Genomic DNA, 21,139 nt, shown 5'->3' with positions numbered 1-21,139 from the left:
CAATCTAGGAGACCTCTTCACCAAAGCATTACCAACTTCAACATTCAAGAAATTGGTTCATAAGATTGGAATGCGTCGTCTTAAAGATTTGTAAGCCAAGATTTTCTAAAGTATCCATTAGGAGGAGCATCTTTGTAAAAGGTATGTTATCGGATATATCGCGCTGTACTCTTTTTCCTTCATCAAGGTTTTGTATCATTGGATTTTCCTTGTCAAGGTTTTAACAAGTCATCATATGTGTGTCCAACACTATTCTAAGTCTCATTTTTCAGGTTTTACTCTCTTGAGTTTTCCTAACATATCATAGTAACTTAGACACAATAGTCATCAGGGGGAGTGTTATAAACGTGTATATTAGTTAATAATATCTAGTGCAAATATCATTTATTACCGGATTGCCCTTGTGTCTAGCCATATAAATAGATGTTGTAATTAATCTTTATTTATTCTACACGTTCAATAAGAATTCTTCCTCTCTTTCTCTATTTTTCTATCTTTTACACTAGGTTGTCCATTTGTTGTTACTTCTGAAGGTCCAGTATTATTCCCTTTTATTCTATGATACTGCGTCCATTAATTAATAAATTTTCCTCTATAGCTTTTTTTTTTTTTTGCAATTTTAAGTTAGAATTGTCACCCATCCCTAAATCATAACCATGCCATGAAAACAACCAAACAAAAATGAAACCAATGTCAAGCATTTTTTTGGCACACTAACTGACATCTCATCTAAAAATGAAAAATCATTTTACAAATTACTCAACGCGATATAAAGTTTGACAACCATTTAAGCTATGATTTCTAAACAATAATTATATAGATTGACCATGGAAAATCCGCTATATCTATTGGAACTTAAAAATTAGAAATCTGCTATATCTAAATACGGAAAATGGGTCATTTGTCCAAATATTTTAAAAACATGGTTCAAATGGACGAGTAAAAATTAGTATGGGTGAAATGGACCCCAAAAAATTAGCAAGGATGAAACTCGATTCATCATGACTTAAACTTAAAAAATAGCGAGGATGAAACTAGATGCATCCTAATGTAAATTAAAAATAAGAAAAAGTATTTCAAAATGGGTAGGATGAAACTGTTTAGATCCTAACTATTTTTACATTTTTGTTCATTTAAACAGTATCAAAATCTAGATGTCTTTTTCACCCAGGAATTGTTGATTTTGGTCTTTTTAACCAATTTTGTGATCTAAATATTGGAACTTAAAAACTGGAATCATAAATAATTTTTCAGACGAGATTAAGCCATTTTCCCAAAAAGAATTCATCGGATTCCTCAAGAGTTTCCCTGATAATTAAGGAATGAGATGTTTCGATGGAATCTGGGCAACCAATTCGGCACACGAAAGAAAGAAATAATTTCTTCTTCAATCCTGTGATTTCTATCTGTTTTCATGATTTCTACTATGTGTTTGCTGAATTACTCCTTATAAAATCTATAGATACTGTGGAATTATCTTTAGATTTTCTTTTACTTCTTTTTATACTTTGTTTACTCAAGTTTTAAAATCAACTCACTTTATGGATGTGTGATTCTTTGTAGGTCTCAAGATAATCATTCAATGGGGAATCCAGTGGTGGAATTCAGTCTGCATCATGGTGTAGCTGAACGAATAACAATGGTGTTTTTAGCAGTGGTGCAAACCGTCTTCTTATTGATGATGGTTCATATTAGTAGATCAATTGTCCTTCAAAATGTGGCAAATTACAACAAGGTGGAATCTCAAATGATTACCGGATTATACCAGCAAGTCTGTCAGCATCAAAGATCATTCAGGATCTTACAAGATAGTGTTCTTCAACTGGAAGTAAGTCAACTACAAAATTTGAAAAACAATTTGGCTCATAATATCCAGTCAATCAGTTGGCGTATTCAGTGCAGGAAATTAAGTTACATGCAAAATTTGAATTATTTCCTTCTTTATCAGATTACCCAGCATATACTCATTCAATTCTAAATTTAAGCCTAACAAATAGAAGGAAGATATTTTTAGAATCAGTCTGGATTTCTAAGAATAATTCTGTTGCTATCCATAGAAATTTAGAAGATGTTATTCCGGTTTCTAGGAATTGTAGATTGAGTCAAAAGGAAAGTCTTATCAAAATAAATACTCATCTACCTTATGGTTATATAACTGCATCTTCAACTTTGAAACTTAGATCTAGAAACTGTAAGATTCAAGTCAAGAAAAACCACAATATGTCTTCTTCACAGAGCAATAACATCAATCTCCTCTCAAGACAACTAAGAAGAGAGAATATTGAAATTCCAGCATATCGAAGAACAGTTGGTACTACCCAAACTATCACTCAAGCAACAGAAGAATGGAGTTTTGGTATTCTAGGAAAGCTTGTTGAGAAGAAAAAGATGAAAATGAGAATAATAAGAGAAGAAATTAACTCTTTATGGAGGAAATACCACAACAAAGAAATCAGAATTATGGGTCATAATCTTATGTTAGTCAAGCTGAATAATGGAGAAGAAAGAGATGAAGTTATTTCAGAAGGACCATGGCTGATTGATGGAGTCTTATTTGTGGTGCAAAAATATTACTCCAATATATCGTTGCAGAATTATGTTTTCACTCACCAGAAATTCCAATTACAATTTAAATATCTCAAGTTGGAGCATATGAATGTAGCAGTCATCGAGGAGGCCTTAAGTTTCATGGGAAGAAAGATTGAAACTAAGCCAGCTAATTGCAGACAAAGGTATGGTAACACAGTGAAATCTATAATAGAGATTAATCTCAAAAAATATCTTCATCGTGGTGGATGGAGGAAAACTGTTGATGGAAAACCCGTTTGGGTTCGTTATCATTGGAATATTCAACCAAAGAATATCTGTCCAAAATGCTATGTGATTGATCATGTGGATGAAACTTGTGCTCAAACTGAGTATCTGCTTTACTTGGATAGTTTTTCTTTTGAGGAATATGAAGCACTAATGAAAGAAGAAGATGTTGTTGCTGGAGGAAATGTTGAACAAGATATGGAGAATGCTATAGAAGCATAATTGAATGGCGATGAAGATAATGATGGACCTAGAAATTTTAAAAGGTTAATAAATTCTGCTCTTGATCAACCTCCTGCAATGAATCCTCATGATATTCATGTTCAGCCACCAAATATCTTGCAAAATGAGGTAGCTACTAATATGAACCAGCATCAATCCTCAATGATGGATTCGGATATTTCAGCTGCACCCATTTCAGAAGAACCCATGAATGATTATCAGGAAGGACCATCTCAGGTATACACAAAAACAAACAATTTAAAGCTTTATCCCTCAATTTTCTTATCTAGAAATTTTAACTATTCTTTAATTTTTGAAAATTCTTCTATTCTCTTTAAAAGTGTGCCATCTATGAAGATTCTTGCATGGAATGTGCAAGGAATTGCTCAAAAGTTCAGTAAGGACCAGTTGGAATGTGCAAGGAATTGCTCAAAATATTCATCCTCTCTACATTCTGGAGGAAGATGAACTTCATAGATTCATGTGTACGTTATGTATATATGCTAAGATAAGTTCTCCTTAATCTTTCAGAATACCAAACCTAATCAATAGGCAACTATTGCTAGAATTAATTATCTTCGGCAACAATGTAGTAGAACATTATCTAGAGACTGTAACAGCAATACTAATACTTTGCAGGTGAACGAATGGTTACCTCCTGATAAAGATTATATTAAGATCAATATTGATGGATCTTATATGCCAGATACAAAAAAAAGGAAGCATTGGACTAATCATTCAAAATTGTGCAGGTCAATGCTTAGGTGCAAGAGGAATACAATTGGAAGAGGCAGTTGCAGAGGAGTATGGAGCTGAATATTTTGAATGTAAAGCTCTAGAAATAACAGTGGAATGGCTGGAGGATCTCAACATTACTTATACAATCTTTGAAGTCGACTGTGAATATGTAGCTAGATCTTTAAATGAGGAAGAGCTGCAGGTCCATTGGTTTAATCAGGGTATTCTTTTACATATTAGAAACAAATTTAAAGCCAAGCAATTCTGATTTTGTAAGTCTGTACACAGACAAAGTAATAAAATAGCTCATTTGCTAGGAAAAAAAGCTAGGAAGGAAAACTTAAATTTCTTTTTGGAAGGAAATCTACCTACTGATATCTACTTAGTACTTAATAGTAGAGAAAGACAATTGTAATGTTTACTCCTAAAAATTAAAATCTTTTTTAGTATTAAAAAAAAAGAAAAGAAAGAAATAAAAGGCCCGTAAGATTCCTTACCCCGAAGTGGCAGAAGAGTCGTGCCACAAAAACACTTGTGGTCGCCCGGTCCAAGCTTTCTCTTCTAAAAACACTTGGGAAAGTTTATTTTTAGCTCAGAGAAAAAACTGGAGGAAGAAAGAGGGTTTTATGTTTAGATTAGGGCTGCACATGGGTCGGTTTGGGTCGGGTTTGGCCTCACTCACCACCCAACCCACTGATGGTGGGTAGCAGAAGTTGTCACCCACAACCAACCCAACATAACAATGGGTCGGTTTTCACCCGACCCACATTACAATGGGTTGGGTCGGGTGGGTGGTGGGTTACCCACCGTAAAATACACATTACAGTTACATTGCATCAAAAAAAAAAGTTACAGACTTACCTAAAACTCTTACAGATGACAATTAAAGAACTGACCCCAAGTCAAGTGTAAACAAATGATAATTATAATCCAGAGAAGTAAGAAGTTGGTGCAAAGTTGCAAAGTGCCTACAAATTACAAGAAATGAGTTCAATTGTTCGAAGCTCAAAAGATAAAAGACTATTCAAGGAAGTGATTGAAGAAGTGAAGACTGAAGTGAAGTTAGCGATTTAGGTTTAGGCATTATATATCACTACTTCAACGGCTGTGATTCATCCAGGATAGGTAATCCAAGGGTGTTAATATTAACTAAGAAATATTTAGGTGGGTGGGTGGGTTGGGTCGGGTGAGGGAAGCTTTGACCCATAGTCGACCCACAATACTATGGGTTTTGATGTTGTGACCCATAATCGACCCGCTCCTAGGTGGGTTGGGTCGGGTGTGGGTAATTTCAGGCGGGTGTGGGTTGGGTCGGTGGGTTGAGTCGGGTTTGTGCAGCCCTAGTTTAGATCATAAATGGTAGAAATCCATGATGTATCTCCATCTACTGACAAAGGTAAGCTTAAATTACTACTTACTCCATTCAATATCTTACTCATCTACTCTCTACTCATATCTAATTGTTCTTATTAGATTCATTTCTAGGTTTTACAAAATAAAGAATTGAATCTTTTTTTTTTTGAATTTCAGAGACATTATTAGTGAACTACATTGTTACTGGAAGCAATGGAACTGATCATAACATTGACATACCATCAAAAGGGAGAGTTTTTGATGATGATGATGAAATCTACAATTTCTACAAAGAATACGCTAAAAACTAGGGTTTCCTGTACACAGAAGAGCGAAAAAAGAGAAATGATGATGGACGTGTCTTTTGGTTGTGCAAGAGGTAAACATCAAAGAAAAGCTGTAAACCCAAGAGGGAGTATGGAAACTGGATGCGGGGCTTATATTGCACAAGGGGATGGGAAATGGGTTATGTCAGTAGTTAAGTTGGAGCATAATCATAAGTGTAATCTGGAGGATGTGAAATCCTATAAGTGTTTTGAACCAGTTTGTAGTGGTGCGCGGCGGATTGATCTTAATGGTGGGGGTCGAAAATAGCGGTTCAAAATGAGGGTGTAGGATGTGCCGAAATGGTTGCTGAGCAAAATGCAATTGGTGAAGGAAGACGTCTACGGATTGGCAAGGGAGATGTGGAAGGGCTTTGAATTTTTTTGTGAAGATGAATGGTGAAAACTCGGGATTTTATTGGCAAGCTGAATTTTTTGCAAGACAACCAATGGTTGAAGGATTTGTTTGAATAAAGGAGTCTCCGGGTACCATGTTATCTGAAAGACACATTTTCGGCAGGAATGTCATCAAAGACTCAACGAAGTGAAGGAAGTAACGTGGTTTTCGAAGGGTATATAGATGCAAGGTCTTCGATTAAACAGTTGGCGGAGCAATACGAAGTTGCGTTAAGTTAGCGGATGTTGCGTCGTCTCTAAAAACTATTCCCTTGGTAAATACTTACCCTATGGAGAAACAGATACAAAAAAGGTATACTAACTCCAAATTTAAAAAATTTTAAGTTGAGTTATTAGCAATGTTGTATCGTAACTTCTCCAAGATTGAAAAACACCCACAAGTACGATCTACATCATCCAAGAAGACGTGTATATCGAGGATTTTCGTAAAAAGATGACTTTTCATGTGACATATAATGCAGAACAATGTGATGTTCTTGTCAGAAGTTTACAGTTGACGGAATTCAATGCAGGCATGCTCTAAGTGTTTTGTGTCATAACGGTGTGAGATAAATACATCTTGAGATGGTGGCGGAAAGACGTGATAAGAGCTCATACAAACGTTAAAGTGGGTTATAGTTGCTGGACTAATCATGAGGCGACCAAGCGTTACCATGATTTGTGTACTAAATTTGCTGAGCTTGCTACTTTGGCAGCAAATGATGAGACTCTTTATCGCGATATCCTCAACTGGTTGGACTGTAAAAACAAGAACTGCAACAGACAGTATGAAAGCTAAGCAAAGCAAAAAAAACTCAATGGAAAACTACTTGGAAGAAAATGTAGAGGAGATAAAGATGGTGAAAGTGAAGAAGGTGGTAAAATGTAGCTGCGTTGTTCTCTTCAATTCAAAATATGATGAAAAGTTAGGCAAACGGTATCAAATGTAGGAATGTAAAGTGGTGGTGGGATCAAGAAACCTCCTCCTTTGTTGCAGACCACGGTAATGTATGGTTACTTTGCTGCTGCTTTCACTTTCAATTCCATTTTGTGCTTATCAATTACAATTCACAAAGATGTCCTATGATAATATGATCTTAGTAACAACTTTTGATAACAGAGTGATGTTTGTACTTCCCATGTCCTGAATATAATGTTTGATGAAGGCACTTTAACAAAGACTCTAATCATTTATACTTCTTCTGATGAAGTTTATAATATGGCTTATCTCATTTCTACTGCTCAATGTTGAAAAACTAAAAGAAAGTTATGATAATTTGTACGGCGGAGTGCCAGTATGTTTGTCTTGTGAGTCTGTGACTTATTATGCAAACTTTATTTCCTTCTTTTTTTTTTACTGGAGGGGAAGTTTCAGTTTGACTGGTTATAGCTGTTTGTGCAATGTGAGATCAAAACCCCATTAATGCTTCACAGAATGTGAAACTACATTTTGATGTCGGTCATGCATTTTTAGAAATGACTGCTAGATTTTTATCAGATAGAGGTGCTTAAAGAATGCATAAAATCTATACTTACTTTAAGGGCAGTCAACTAAAGCGTTACATGGCCGCTTCCAGGCTAGTAAATCCTACACCTGCTTCTGCTTATGCTCTTAGCCGTGTGGTCAGGTTGAGGTAAGATTGTTAATGGACCTGTTATTGTTTGTGATAGTAGTGGAAAGTCTTGAGCAAATTTTTATCTAAAATCTGGCAGGATTCCACTGTGATCCATTCAGACGGATAAACTTTCGCTTGAATAAGTACCTAAAGATCATGTTTCCAGATCACAAAACAGACATTTTCTGGGTTATAATTGTGATTCTTTTTTTGGACCGAATACATGAGTTTTGTCGTTGACAAATAGTGAATTGCAAACTGTTGTTGGGCTGTTTGTAAAGTGATCTGGTTCTCCTGTGTCAATGTAACTGATTACTTCTGCATATCATGTCATCAGTTTCCTAGTCCTTGTTAGTGGCTCATACCCTTAACCAACTTACATTGTACTGCCACTAGTTTCTTTCTCTAAGTCAACGTTGTTGAGCCTTTACTGTACATTTTTTTGAATTCTGTGCCTTTACTGTACATTTTTTTGTCCATGAGCGAAATTATGCAGGTCTGTATTCCAGAGATTAGATACTTCCATTTGAAATGAATGAGAGAATGCAATTTAGTCTTCCGTCCTGCCTTTCTTAAGCTTCTTTCCCATTTAGGAAATGGAGGGATCTGGGTACATTTTTAGTTTTTCCTTGGAAATGTCAAACTGCACTGCAGATTTTCAAACTTAATGATGGCTACATTCGACCAGAGATTAAAAGCCTCTTGAACAAGTAAGTTTTTCACAGTACTTTTTTCTTATCTCATTACTGTAGGTCACCTTGGTCGATGCTGTGCTCTGTATATGTGATGTAGTTTAGTTACTTTCTTGCATTGTGTATACAAAAATCTTGCGTGAGTTTCAGCTATTTATTTTACCTTTTTGCACTAATAAATAAAGTAATCTGCAAACTGTTTTTAGAAAGTTATGAGAACCCTCACTGGATGGTTTGACGACTTTCTTGCTGTGTCAATACAGAACTGCTGTCTGAGTTTCAGTTGTCTCGAACATATGCAACCATCTTATTAACTTTTCGCGCCAGAGTTTAGAATTAGTTAATTTTCAATTATCCAGAATTGAGTCAACTGACTATTATACTGCGAGTCAAAAATATAAAAACAGACGTAGAAAACCACCAGGTTATTCTTATGTCCATCTGATTTCCCCATAGAGTGTGTATATGATAAGAACTTAATAGTTCTTACCCACGGCCAGCAGAGTAGACTTTAAAAGAACACAGAAACTTAGAACAAACTTATAATTCTCATAGATAATCAAACTAATAACACTAGACCTTCTTATATAGGCCACTGAACTATAAAATTAAGGAAAGGTAACCTAGAAAGGAAACTACTTCTATAACTAGGAATCTAAAATAAAATACTTAAAACAGAACAATTTCCAAAAATAAACTAATGCCTAAAACAAGAGAATTTAGGAATTTCTAACCCTAACCCTAGTTTTAATTAAGAATTCTAAGTAATTGGGGATTTCTTATCATTCCCTCCCCCTTAAGATTTTCCTTGACCTCAAGGATCAGTTCAACCATGGAGATTACTGGATCAACCTCATCTTCTTCTTTTGGTAGATTATCCCCAACAGCTGTGTTAGGAAACAAAGCCTTCTTCAGAAACGATACATGAAATACCGAATGTATCTTTGACTCCTTAGGCAAATCCAATCGATAAGCCACAGGTCCTATACGCTCCAAAATCTTATAAGGTCCAAAATATCGTGGAGATAATTTTTGGTTCTTCCTTTGCACATTAGAATTTTGCCGATATGGCTGCAACTTCAGATACACATAATCCCCAACTTGATATACAACGTCCCGACGTCCTTCATCTGCCCTTAGCTTCATTTTATTCTGCACCACTTGAAGTTGATCCTTAAGCATTGATAAAACTTCATTCCTCTTGGTTATTGCCTCATCCAAAGTTGTGGTTTTCGCTTCTCCTGATAAATAAGTTGCTAATACCGGAGGAGGAATGTCATACAAAGCCTCAAACGGTGTAGTATTAGTTGAAGTATGATATGATGTATTATACCAATACTCTGCCCATGGTAACCAAGATGACCATCCTTTTGGTTTATTTCCAGCGAAACACCGTAAGTAACCTTCCAAACATTTGTTAACCACTTCAGTTTGACCGTCGGTTTGGTGAGGATAGGAGGATCTCATTCTTAATTGAGTTCCATGTAGGCGAAACAACTCTTGCAAAAAATTACTTGTAAATACAACATCCCTATCAGAAACTATAGATTGAGGAAATCCATGAAGTTTGATGACTGTTTCTAAAAACTTCTGGGCTACCGATGTGGTTGTATATGAATGTTTTAATGCAAGAAAATGGGCATATTTAGTTAGTCGATCCACCACTACAAGAATCACAGTTTTCCCTTTAGACTTTGGAAACCCTTCAACAAAATCCATGGATATATTTGTCCATACTGTAGTAGGAATCAGCAATGGTTGAAGATATCCTATTGGAGAAAGAGTACTATATTTATTCCTTTGGCAAGCATCACAGCAAACAATGTAGTCACTTACCTCTTTATGCATTCTAGACCAGTAGAACAACTTAGATAAACATTTTACTGTCTTCAAATATCCGGCATGACCAGCAATTGGAGAGTCATGAAACTCAGCTAGTAGTAGTGCCTTCCACCTTGAAGTAGGACTTATCACTAGTTGATGTTGTTTATAGTAAACTAAACCATCTCGTACGATAAAGTTATTCTTGCCGAAAGAAGGCTGACTCACTTTAAAGATGAAATCTGTGATCCACAGATCTGTTTTTAGTTCAGCCAATAGGTCTTCCATCCAAGCACAACTAACATAAGTTACGGAACAAATTTCACCGTTTTCAAATTTTCGAGAAAGTGCATCAGCAACCTTGTTAGACGATCCCTTCTTTTACTCAATCGCGTAGTCATAGCCTAATAATTTTGTTAACCATTTTTGATGTGCCGGTGTTACAGCTCTAGCATCCAAAAAATACTTCAAACTTTGTTGGTCTTCCCGAATAAGAAATCTTCTCCCAATTAGATAAGGTCGCCATTTAGTAACCGCACGAACTACTGCTAACAACTCTTTCTCATAAGTTGACAAACCCATATGACGAGGTCCAAGTGGCTTACTTGTGAAAGAAATTGGCCTACCTTCTTGCATCAAAAACGCACCTATTCCTACTCCACAAGCATCACTTTCAATAACGAAGGTCTTTGGAAAGTCAGGTAATGCTAGCACGGGTGTGGGTGTCATTACACTTTTCAATTTAACAAATGCGTTTGTTGCTTCATCTGTCCATAAAAAACCGTCTTTTTTTAGCAATTTTGTAAGTGGTGCTACAATATTCGCATAACCCTGTACAAATTTCCTATAATATCCTGTCAAACTAGGAATCCTCGTAATGCCTTGACAGTTCTTGGTAATGGCCAGTCCAACATATCCCGCATCTTGCTAGGATCAGCTTCCACTCCTCCTCTTGAGATGATATGACCCAAATACTCAACCCTCTCAGTACCAAAAGAACATTTACTTAATTTGACCTTAAGTTGATGGCTTTCTAATATCATGAATACTTCACGAAGGTGCAATAAATGTGCTTCCTAGGTAGGACTATATATCAGAATATCATCAAAGAAAACCAAGACATATTTTCTTAATTGATTTCTGAACACATCATTCATAAGATGCTGAAATATAGATGGAGCATTAGTTAATCCAAACGGCATCACTAGGAATTCATAGTGTCCGTCATGGGTTCGAAAAGATGTTTTGTAGATATCTTGTTCATACATCCTAATTTGATGATAACCCGATCTTAAATCTAGCTTCGAAAAGAATAAAGCTCCATGTAGTTCATCTAATAACTCATCAATGACTGGAATAGGAAACTTATCCCTGACAGTAGCCTGGTTTAAAGCTCTATAATCAACACACATACGCCAAGTGTCATCTTTTTTCTTAACTAAGAAAATAGGAGAAGAGAAAGGACTCGTTCTTGGCCTAACTAATCCTGAGTCTACCAACTCTTTAACAATCTTTTCGATCTCACCTTTCTGGTAATGTGTGTACATGTAAGGTCGTACATTGATTGGAGCACTCCCAGGTTGTAACGTTATGTGGTGATCATGGCTTCTCACAGGTGGCAGCATTGTGGGTATCGACAACACCTCACCAAACTCTTCAATTAATTCTTGTATCTCCCCTGGTGTTTCTTGACTAATTTGTGCTTCTGAACATTGGTTGATTTTGCAAAAGAACCCAGTTGATCCGTTATTTAAGAGTTTCTGGATGCTATTGATGTTGGCTAACTTTACTTTATTTTTCTTATCTCCTTCTAGTCGAATACGTTCACCATCCCTCTTAAAATCCATGGTTAAATGTTTGAAATCCCAAGTTATGGGACCCAACGTTTCTAACCATTGGACTCCCCAAACCACATCGCATCCCCCAAGTGGCAATACATAAAAAGTTCCTTTGAACCCATATTTATTTAACTTATAATCAAGATCCAAGCATCTTTCTTCACAAGTCATTCTAGCACCATTAGCTACCAACACCTCAAAAGTCTCATCTTTAATTATCTTAATTCCCATTCTTTTAGGTATCGCAGAATCAAAAAAAATTATGGGTACTTCCAGAATCGATAAGTATGGTAACTTTAGCCTTCTTAATTTCTCCTTGTACCCGCATGGTTTGTGGAGCTAATGATCCATCGAGTGCATGCATAGAAATCTCGACTGCTTCTTTTTCAGATTCTTCTTCTATAGCAACTTCATCTGTACCTTCATCTTCATCCTGATTGTCATATCTATCAATTAAGAACAATGTCTAAGTTTTACAGCGATGACCTTGGTGCCACTTTTCATCACAGTTATAACATAGTTGTTGCTTTCTTCTTTCTTCAGATTCATCCTGAGTTAATCTTCTAACAACTGGAGTTTCTGTCATGGGTTTTGAAGATGATATAGGTGCTCTAGAATTAAAAGGTCTACTAGTATTAACAACACTAGGTGTCTTTGGTGCTATTCTATATGATTGTTTTCGCAATGTTACCTTCTCATCTTGTAACCTTCCAATTGCCATTGCATCATGTAAATTAATAGGAGTGTGGGATTGAGTTTCTAGTCTTACCTCATCTTTTAATCCACTTAGAAAACAGCTCACTAAAAATTCTTCAGGTAAATTATCCACCAAATTTGATAATCATTCAAATTCTTCACAATATTCTACATATGAACCTGACTGCTTAATTTTAGCGAGTTTTACTCCTGCATCTTCATATGAAGTAATACCGAAACGACTAATAATGGCTTTCTCAAATTCTCCCCAAGTAACTACAGGTTTAGTTCTCTTCAACCACCTATACCATTGTAAAGCTTTACCATCTAAATTACATGTTGCCAACTTGATTTTCTGATTCGCAGGTGTTTCATAATACTCAAAATATTGTGCAGCCTTAAAGAGCCAACCTTCTACATCAGATCCATCAAACTTGGAAAAATATAATCGCTCACCTCCTCTTTTTGATTGGTTTTGTCCCTCATTATTCCCAACTGCTTTGCTTTCCACAAGCTGGCCGATCCTCTCAATTAACAAAGCTTGATTTGATGTCATCTCAGCCATGCTTCTCCGTTAGCTCACCTAATTGCTTCTCCATAATTACTTGTTTTTGTTTTCGAGTTTTGGTCATAAACAGGATACGCCTGCTCTGATACCAATTGATAAGAACTTAATAGTTCTTACCCACGACCAGCAGAGTAGACTTTAAAAGAACACAGAAACTTAGAACAAACTTATAATTCTCATAGATAATCAAACTAATAACACTAGACCTTCTTATATAGACCATTGAACTATAAAATTAAGGAAAGGTAACCTAGAAAGGAAACTACTTCTATAACTAGGAATCTAAAATAAATTTTTTAAAACAGAACAATTCCCAAAAATAAACTAATGCCTAAAACAAAAGAATTTAGGAATTTCTAACCCTAACCCTAGTTTTAATTAAGAATTCTAAGTAATCGGGGATTTCTTATCAGTATATGCTTTATAATTAGAAGTCGGAAGCTATGGGATTTTTACACGCACGTTATTTCTGCGAAATTTAGTTAACAAGTTTCGGAACGGCTTGAATCCTTAATCCTTATACTGTTAAATATATCCTTTATTTAGTTTCTGATTGGTACTTAATACAGGACACACTACTTGAGTAACGACCGATGTTAGCTGTGGGCAGTGTATTCTCGGATCGTACAAGTGCTTTGTTGACAGTACAGACTGTTGTTTCGGAACTGGCTTCCTTGCATTTAGGGGCTGAAAGATTTGAAGCTGCATCCTCCACAATTTTGGTAATATGAGTTCGTATTCTCTGATGCTGTTAGAGGTTATGCTGACTTTAATAACTATTACTACTGTTATACTAATCGTAGCATTAATAATTTAAGCCGTTAAGTTACTAAAAACATCATCCCAAGAAGATGAACCCATTTAAGAAGGAAAACATAGTTGTAGTCGTTAACATTATTAACTGTTTAACTGGTGGTCAAGGTGATCAAATAGTGCAAAGTATTAAAGGATTATGCTGTGTTGGGTATTTCCATCCTTATACTGGCGAGGTTTGAAAACAGTATATGTTGTACATTCTGATCCATATAAGCTATAAAATTTTGAGCCAAATATCCCTCCTTCCCCCACTGTTTAACCCTAGCTTGGTTTCAATTTCGTCTTAGAAGTTTGACTACATGGAAAGCAGTCTCGTTTCCCTAATTTTCTCTCGTACAAATGCAGATGAATATAGAGAAGCTTCAGAACATGGCTGGTGCAATGTGCATTGGTGGAAAAGGAAGCGTTAGAAGGTATACTGGATTCTTCTTGTGTTCTCTTTTCTCCCTATTCTTATTATTATCTTTATTTTGTTGGTGTGTGCTTGACTATTCTGGTCCTTGGTATAATTCTGGACTTATACTTCAAAAAGAATGTTATTTTTCCGCCATCACCTGGATTTGATAATCTATTATTATGATAATCTATCATATGCATCTGACAACAGGAATATATTCTTGCTAGTTCATGTAAGTGTTATGACGTTTTCTGTATTTTTTTCAGTGCTAACCAAGGGGAATTGACTTGGACTCAGTGTTCACATTTCAACTGTTGAAAGTACTACGGATTATCGCAGTTCACCGTTGTTCTTTTTCTCGAAATTCTATAGCTATGGCTAGGTATAGTTTGGTTTGTTTTATTATTTTTTGGGTGGGATTTTTATCATCTATCCCGGTCTCTTTTGGGTTATCACAGGGTGGGTGCTCGTTTGGCTTATCACTTATTCTTTTTTGCCCTCTTCACTTCGCGTTGAATTAGCAATATATCACTGATGATGCCAGCCTGTCATTTAACTCAGTTTTTTTTTTGAAATCAATTTTTATCACTAAAACAGTAAAACCGTAGTAGCATTGGGGATCCAGTCAACGTCATGGGAGGGCATTTTCCCGCAAGACATTAGCTGATCAAAGGAGATGAAAGTGGCTTTAGGGGCAATTGCCCCCTCCCCAGACCTTAGTTGCCTAAGAGCGTCCACAGTGGACGATTAAACCTATAACTATGGTCCAGAGACGAGACACAGCGGGACGGAGTAAAGACTAGAAGCCGGACCAAAATCAAATTCCAGACTATATATGGTCTGGGACCAAGACCAAAACTATATATAGTCGAGCGAACGTATAATGTTCGTTTGTCACCGGGCGGGTATATAATGTGATCCTGTTGATGAGGCGTGCATATAATGTGATCCTGGTGATGGGGCGGGCATATAATGTGATCCTCATGAGGCGTACATATAAAGTTCGCCTGATGGCTGATGGGGCGTGCATATAATGTGATCCTATGATGGGGCGGGCATATAATGTGATCCTGGTGATGGGGCGGGCATATAATGTGATCCTGGTGTATACTTTTTCCTAGCGACCAAATTTACTCTTCCACCCTAGTGTAACACCACGGACTAAACTTAAATTTGGTCGTTTTTTTGATCTTTGGTCTTTGGTTATGATCGCACCACTGCAGTTGCTCTAAAGGAGAGACCATAGTGTTTTTTTTAGGGGCAGTTGCCCCCATACCTTAGCTAGCCAAAGGAAACAGATAGTGCAATAATGGTGCAAACAGATGGTGTTATAATGTTGCAATTTGCACCATTATTTGTACTATCCTGTCTCCACCCCTCCCCCCTGGGGTTGAGCAATATTTTTTTACTGTTAGCCTTCAAAACGATGTTTGCTGATGAGGCTAAATTTGCCGCTTTTCAGTAGCAATGTAAATTAGAGAGGAACCTTTATGCTTAAGGTGCTTTGTTACGAGCTTATGATTGTTTTTTCAGATCTGTTTCTTACATAAATTATCTTGGTCTGTTTTTCCATCCCAAATGATTGCAGTTCAAGTCTTGCAAGGAAGTTGTTTCTTATTTGCTCTCTCTTTCAGAACCTCAAGATGTTTAGCATCCAAACAATGTTAATAGTTCTGAGGACATGGATGGGGTGCATAACTTAGCTTCTGGAAGTGAAAGCCAAGTTGTTTGAGTAGAGTTAGTTTAAATTCAATTAAGCATATCTTTATCTCTTTGAGATGTATGTGATTTACAACTCTCTTGGGAGCAGCAAGAGAAAAGAAGAAAATCTGCTGGATTTCATGGGCTAAGATTTGCAGACCTAAGGAAAGCGGTGGTTTGGAAATAAGAAATCTCAGGCTAACCAATCAAGCTCTATTAGCAAAATGGTGATGGCTATAATGAGGAGAAGATGGCTCTCTGGAGAAGGGTGGTGCTAACTCAACAGGCTGATGAGATATCTTGCAAATTTGCTAAACAAGAACTTAAATTTTGAACTAAAGATCTTTATGCATGGCTCTGCAGTCAGCAATTGTGTTCTAACCAACCTCTTCAGGTACAACATTTCCCTCGCTCTTCTATTTGGGTTAAGCACATTCCACACAAGGTGCAACATTTCATGTGGCGACCTATTCAAAATGCCTTGCTAACAGTAGATAATCTCAATAGAGGAGGGTGTGCCAATCACTTCTGCTAGATGGTCTCTCTGTGATAAAGATGAAGAATCTGTCAGCCATATATTCCTGCATTGCACTTATACTTCAAAGATCTGGAACTACTTGATGGATCGTTGTAAGCTGGACTGGGTAATAGGTGCTGATTTGCCGTAGGAGCTTGGAAGCACAAGAGAGGGAAAAATAAAGGTATGAAAATCTGGCCATTACTAATTTTTGCTGTCATTTGGGTAGAAAGAACAGAAGAGTAATGACTAGAAAGAAGGGCAGGAAGGAGCATGACATTACCAATGAAGGGAAAAGCTCTATTTTTCTTTGGAGTGCTACTCAAAATCTCTTTAGAACAGTGTTGTTTAGTTAACTAATTTCACACAGGGATACTGTTCTTGAAATTGAGACTAAGTCAGGATTGTTGGGTTTGCCCAATGGAAGTGGGGTTTCTTGTAATTCAAAGCATGTTGTATTGATTCTTTTGATGCCTTCGGCTAAGTTTAAATGGTTGTTCTGTTTGGTGTTTTATTCTCAAATTAGTTTTTGAAATTAGCAAATTACCCTCAATAGTGTCTCTATCTTGGGTGGAAAAAAGTTGGTTCATTCTAACATTTTGTTTTAACTTTTCTGATCTAGCAACATCATTACCAACATTTTACATATGATTAGTGGTAATAATACATACAAAAAATGAAAATTTTGCCGTTCACAGTTCACAATGGAAGGTCGTGGTGAAGCTTGCTAGATCAGAAATGCTGCCCAACTATGAGCAATTTTTTTTCTTCTGGATACTAGGCCTTTGCCACTTGAACATATCCAGTCCTATGACTCTATGAGCAATTTTTTTTTGAACGATTTTTTGAGGACCATGGTTTTTTTGGAGGACCATGGTTTTATTTTGGGTAAAGGCATTAGAAGTAATTCTAGGTCACCCCATATCTAGTTATTTATTTAATACCTAATCTACCCTCTTAATTAATTTTAGGTTATGATTAGTGAATGATTTAGTTAAAAACAATTAGTGAGATTAAATTAAAAGATGGATTTATTATTAGTTGAGTAGAATTATTGAGAGAGTAGAGTTAGAGAAGATGAAGGAGAAAAACAAGGAAAATAAAAAAAAATTCCAATTCACTAAGTTTGAGTGTTCAAATGATGAAAATTCATCTGATTCTTCATCTCCATCCTCTCCTACAATATTTGTTAATCTTCAAAATGATCCGGATTTGAACTGGATTTTGAACAGTTCGGTTACTTTATATGAAGAACAAGTAACCGAACTCATCTGAAGTTGTAGTTCGGTTGCCCCATGAGATGAACAAGTAACCGAACTCATCTGAAAGTGTAGTTCGGTTACTTGTTCCAAACACGCAGGTTACCGAACTCTCTAATAATTTCTAGGAGTTGCAACATTATGTTCGGTTGGTTCTCAACTAACCGAACTGTGGTGTACAAAGTTCGGTTAGTTCGCAAACTGCATGCACTTTTGATCTAACCGAACTTTACGTAATATAAGAGTATATAAGTTTACAAAGTTCGGTTCTTTCGCAAACTTGAACCAAACAACTAATCAACCGAACATAACAAACAAAAAAAATGTGAAGTTCCAGCATCTATTGGCTAAGTTCGGTTACTTTGTAGTTTTAAAATTTTTTGCGAACAAACCGAACTCTATTGACTAAGTTCGGTTATTTTGGAACTCAACATAGTGGCCACAACAACACAGTTCGGTTAGACTGGATTTGTTTTTTTTCGGTTCTAAGGGTGTAGTTCGGTTATTTTGTAATTTTAATTTTTTTTTGCGAAACAACCGAACAGAGAGTTCGGTGACTTAGTTTTAAATCCAATAGAACCGAACTGTTCTTCGTGTTCTTCATTTTCAAGAAGTTCGGTTAGTAAACTAGGATTTTTTGGAAAATCGACCTAACCGAACATGGCTCTGTAACTCCTATTAAATTGGATTATCATCAGAAAATTCAAATTCTGCTTCAACCAGAATTAAAAATCCTGATTCAGTAATCAATTTCTTCAAACAAATTAGATTCGATGAGCAAGGGAAATTTACTTGTACTCACAGCTCGCATTTTGATTGCTAATACACATTTTAACTTTGGAAAGTATACTGGATCATCAAAGTATATGTTAAATTTTTCTCAAAGTTCCGAAAATTACAGGCGGATTGAAGTGGCACCTGATACAGTTGTTGAGGGGTATACCATTATCCGCGAAATAAAGCCTCTTAACAGTTGGAAGTAGGCTCTACATCTCGACAAAGAAACAAATTTGGGTATGCGAGTCTTAAACATTTGTGTTGCCTAGTACATATCACGAGTCTTCTTGAAAAATTGGCTGAGAATTTTCTAAGCCAGTGCAGAAACAAAAGCATGTGGAGTAACGGGTCACGTATATTTCACAGTCAGAACAATTAAAATTTTCTATAGGACGTATTAATGTTACGGTACAATGGTAGGACGTTGGTTCTTGGTACTAAATGTACATGTCTACATCCCCTCTTTTATAAGAAAGAGTAATTCTTTTAGCTGGTTGAATTTAGTCCATATATACTGATAGTACTACTGGTCGACATCCCACTGGCACTGTTACCCTAAGGTCCCTAACCACATGCAAACCATGAACTATAAGATTCAACAATTTCACTCTATAAGCTAAGCACGTCGATCAATCTTGAGCATTTCTACAGAAGAAATCATTCACTTAGTCTTATAAAACTGTACATGTCAATCTTGATTAGTCCATCCGTACTCGTGGGAGCATTAGTTCACATCACACATATCTATATTGGCTGGTCAAATATAGCCACACATACTCATGGGAGCAGGGACGGACCCAAGATCATGTATGAGATAGGGCTAGTACATGGCGATTACTAAGCGACCGTAGATCGCGGCGAATTTTTAGAGCATTTTAGACTTTATACGTTGAAATTTTGTGTTAAAAATGTAGTATAAGAGTAATTTAAAGGAAGAAAGAATGAGTTTCAACGAACGAAGAAAGTGAAAACACGTAAAACTACAACTAAAGTTCAGTAAGTTGTTGTAATTTCTTAACTAGTTTGTACATATATTAAGCTATAAGTGGGCTAAACTCTCTAAACATTCAGATTACTCATAGGTAAAACAAAATTTCCATAAATAACACCCGGGTTATAGGCTTATAGCCCACTTTTAGCCCCTTGATGGGTCTGTCGGTGCATGGGAGCGTTAGTTCACAACGCACATTTCTATCATTTCCATATTAGCTGGTCAAATATAGTCCATACGTATACTCGTGGCAGTATTAGTTCACATCGCACATTTATGAAAACCATCTAGAAACCGTAACAAAAGAATTCAATTATTTTAGTTTGTAAGTGTGTCAAACTTGTTTAGTCCTACATGAAAAACCTTTCGTTCAATCTAATAAAAACTGTGTTAGCAAACACGAGGGAAAGAAAATAAAAAAGTCTAAAACTATACGTGGGTATAACCTTTCTACGACTTATTTGGTGCAATAAGGAGTGTAGCTAGCTGATAATGGATTTTAATGGCAGAATTGTTGAGTTTCTTGAGAACAAGAGCATCCTAAGTCAAGAATATGTGGAGTCCATGTGAGATTTTTAATAGCTCCAATTTATTACGTATAATTTCTAAGCTAATTCTGACGTATTATTATGTATTTGTGCAGTTTTTGTGGAAAAGTTACTCAGAGTCCAGCCTAATGTAAAGCATCTCTTTCTTCCTTTAAGAGCTCTAGATCCAACATCTGCTGCTCAACGTCTGCATAGCGAGGTACATACCCTTGTTTGTTAGAAATCTTCTTGCATGTGGTGTTGTCACTCTTAATGCACATATATGTACCAAATAGTAAAGTCCATCTCCGCTGTCATTCTGTCCTGGCTCTATATCTTAGGATAGCCACTGTAACATGACATGTACTTTTAGACGAGTCTCGTTCTAATGTTATTGAAATATGACTCTTAATTTATTTATATGTGGAAGTAATAGTTTTTGTGATTTATTTCAAGGTGTTGGGGAAGGAGGTTTTTAGTGTGTTGAGAACAAAATATGGTGTCGGGTTCAACTCCTTTATCTCCGCAAAGGTAACAGCAGTTGCAGGGGATATTGCTTTAAAAAACTTTGGATTAACAGATGACTCTAATTTGCTCAAGAAGTTGTTGAAAGAAGTTGATGTTGTTGCCCATTTTGCTGCAACAGCTAAGTTTGATGAAAGGTAACTCAGACTTACATATCTGCCAAAGAGACAACATCCAATACGTCACTTCATTCTTGACATGTGCGATAGTCCTCGCTTACGTAAGATATGTAAGTCTTCCAAAGAGACATCCAATACGTCACTTCATTTTTGACATGTGCGATAGTCCTCGCTTACGTCAGATATGTAAGTCTGAGTTACCTTTCATCAAACTTAGCTGTTGCAGCAAAATGGGCTACAACATCAACTTCTTTCAACGACTTCTTGAGCAAATTAGAGTCATCTGTTAATCCAAATTTTTTTAAAGCAATATCCCCTGCAACTGCTGTTACCTATGCGGAGATAAAGGAGTTGAACCCGACACCATATTTTGTTCTCAACACACTAAAAACCTCCTTCCCCAACACCTTGAAATAAATTACAAAAATTATTA

At 36.3% G+C, this 21,139-nt stretch overlaps 1 long non-coding RNA gene across 1 annotated transcript; it reads left to right on the top strand.

Moving 5' to 3' along the window:
- Positions 1-18,716: 18,716 nt before the first annotated feature.
- LOC113327635 lies at positions 18,717-20,748 on the top strand. The gene is made up of 3 exons (XR_003349098.1): positions 18,717-18,781; positions 20,179-20,282; positions 20,519-20,748. It is a non-coding gene; the product is annotated as an uncharacterized LOC113327635 (long non-coding RNA).
- The last annotated feature ends 391 nt before the right edge of the window (positions 20,749-21,139 follow it).

Source organism: Papaver somniferum, chromosome 1, assembly GCF_003573695.1.
Source record: "Papaver somniferum cultivar HN1 chromosome 1, ASM357369v1, whole genome shotgun sequence".
Lineage (NCBI taxonomy): Eukaryota > Viridiplantae > Streptophyta > Magnoliopsida > Ranunculales > Papaveraceae > Papaver > Papaver somniferum.
This window is presented reverse-complemented; position numbering and strand designations above follow the sequence as displayed.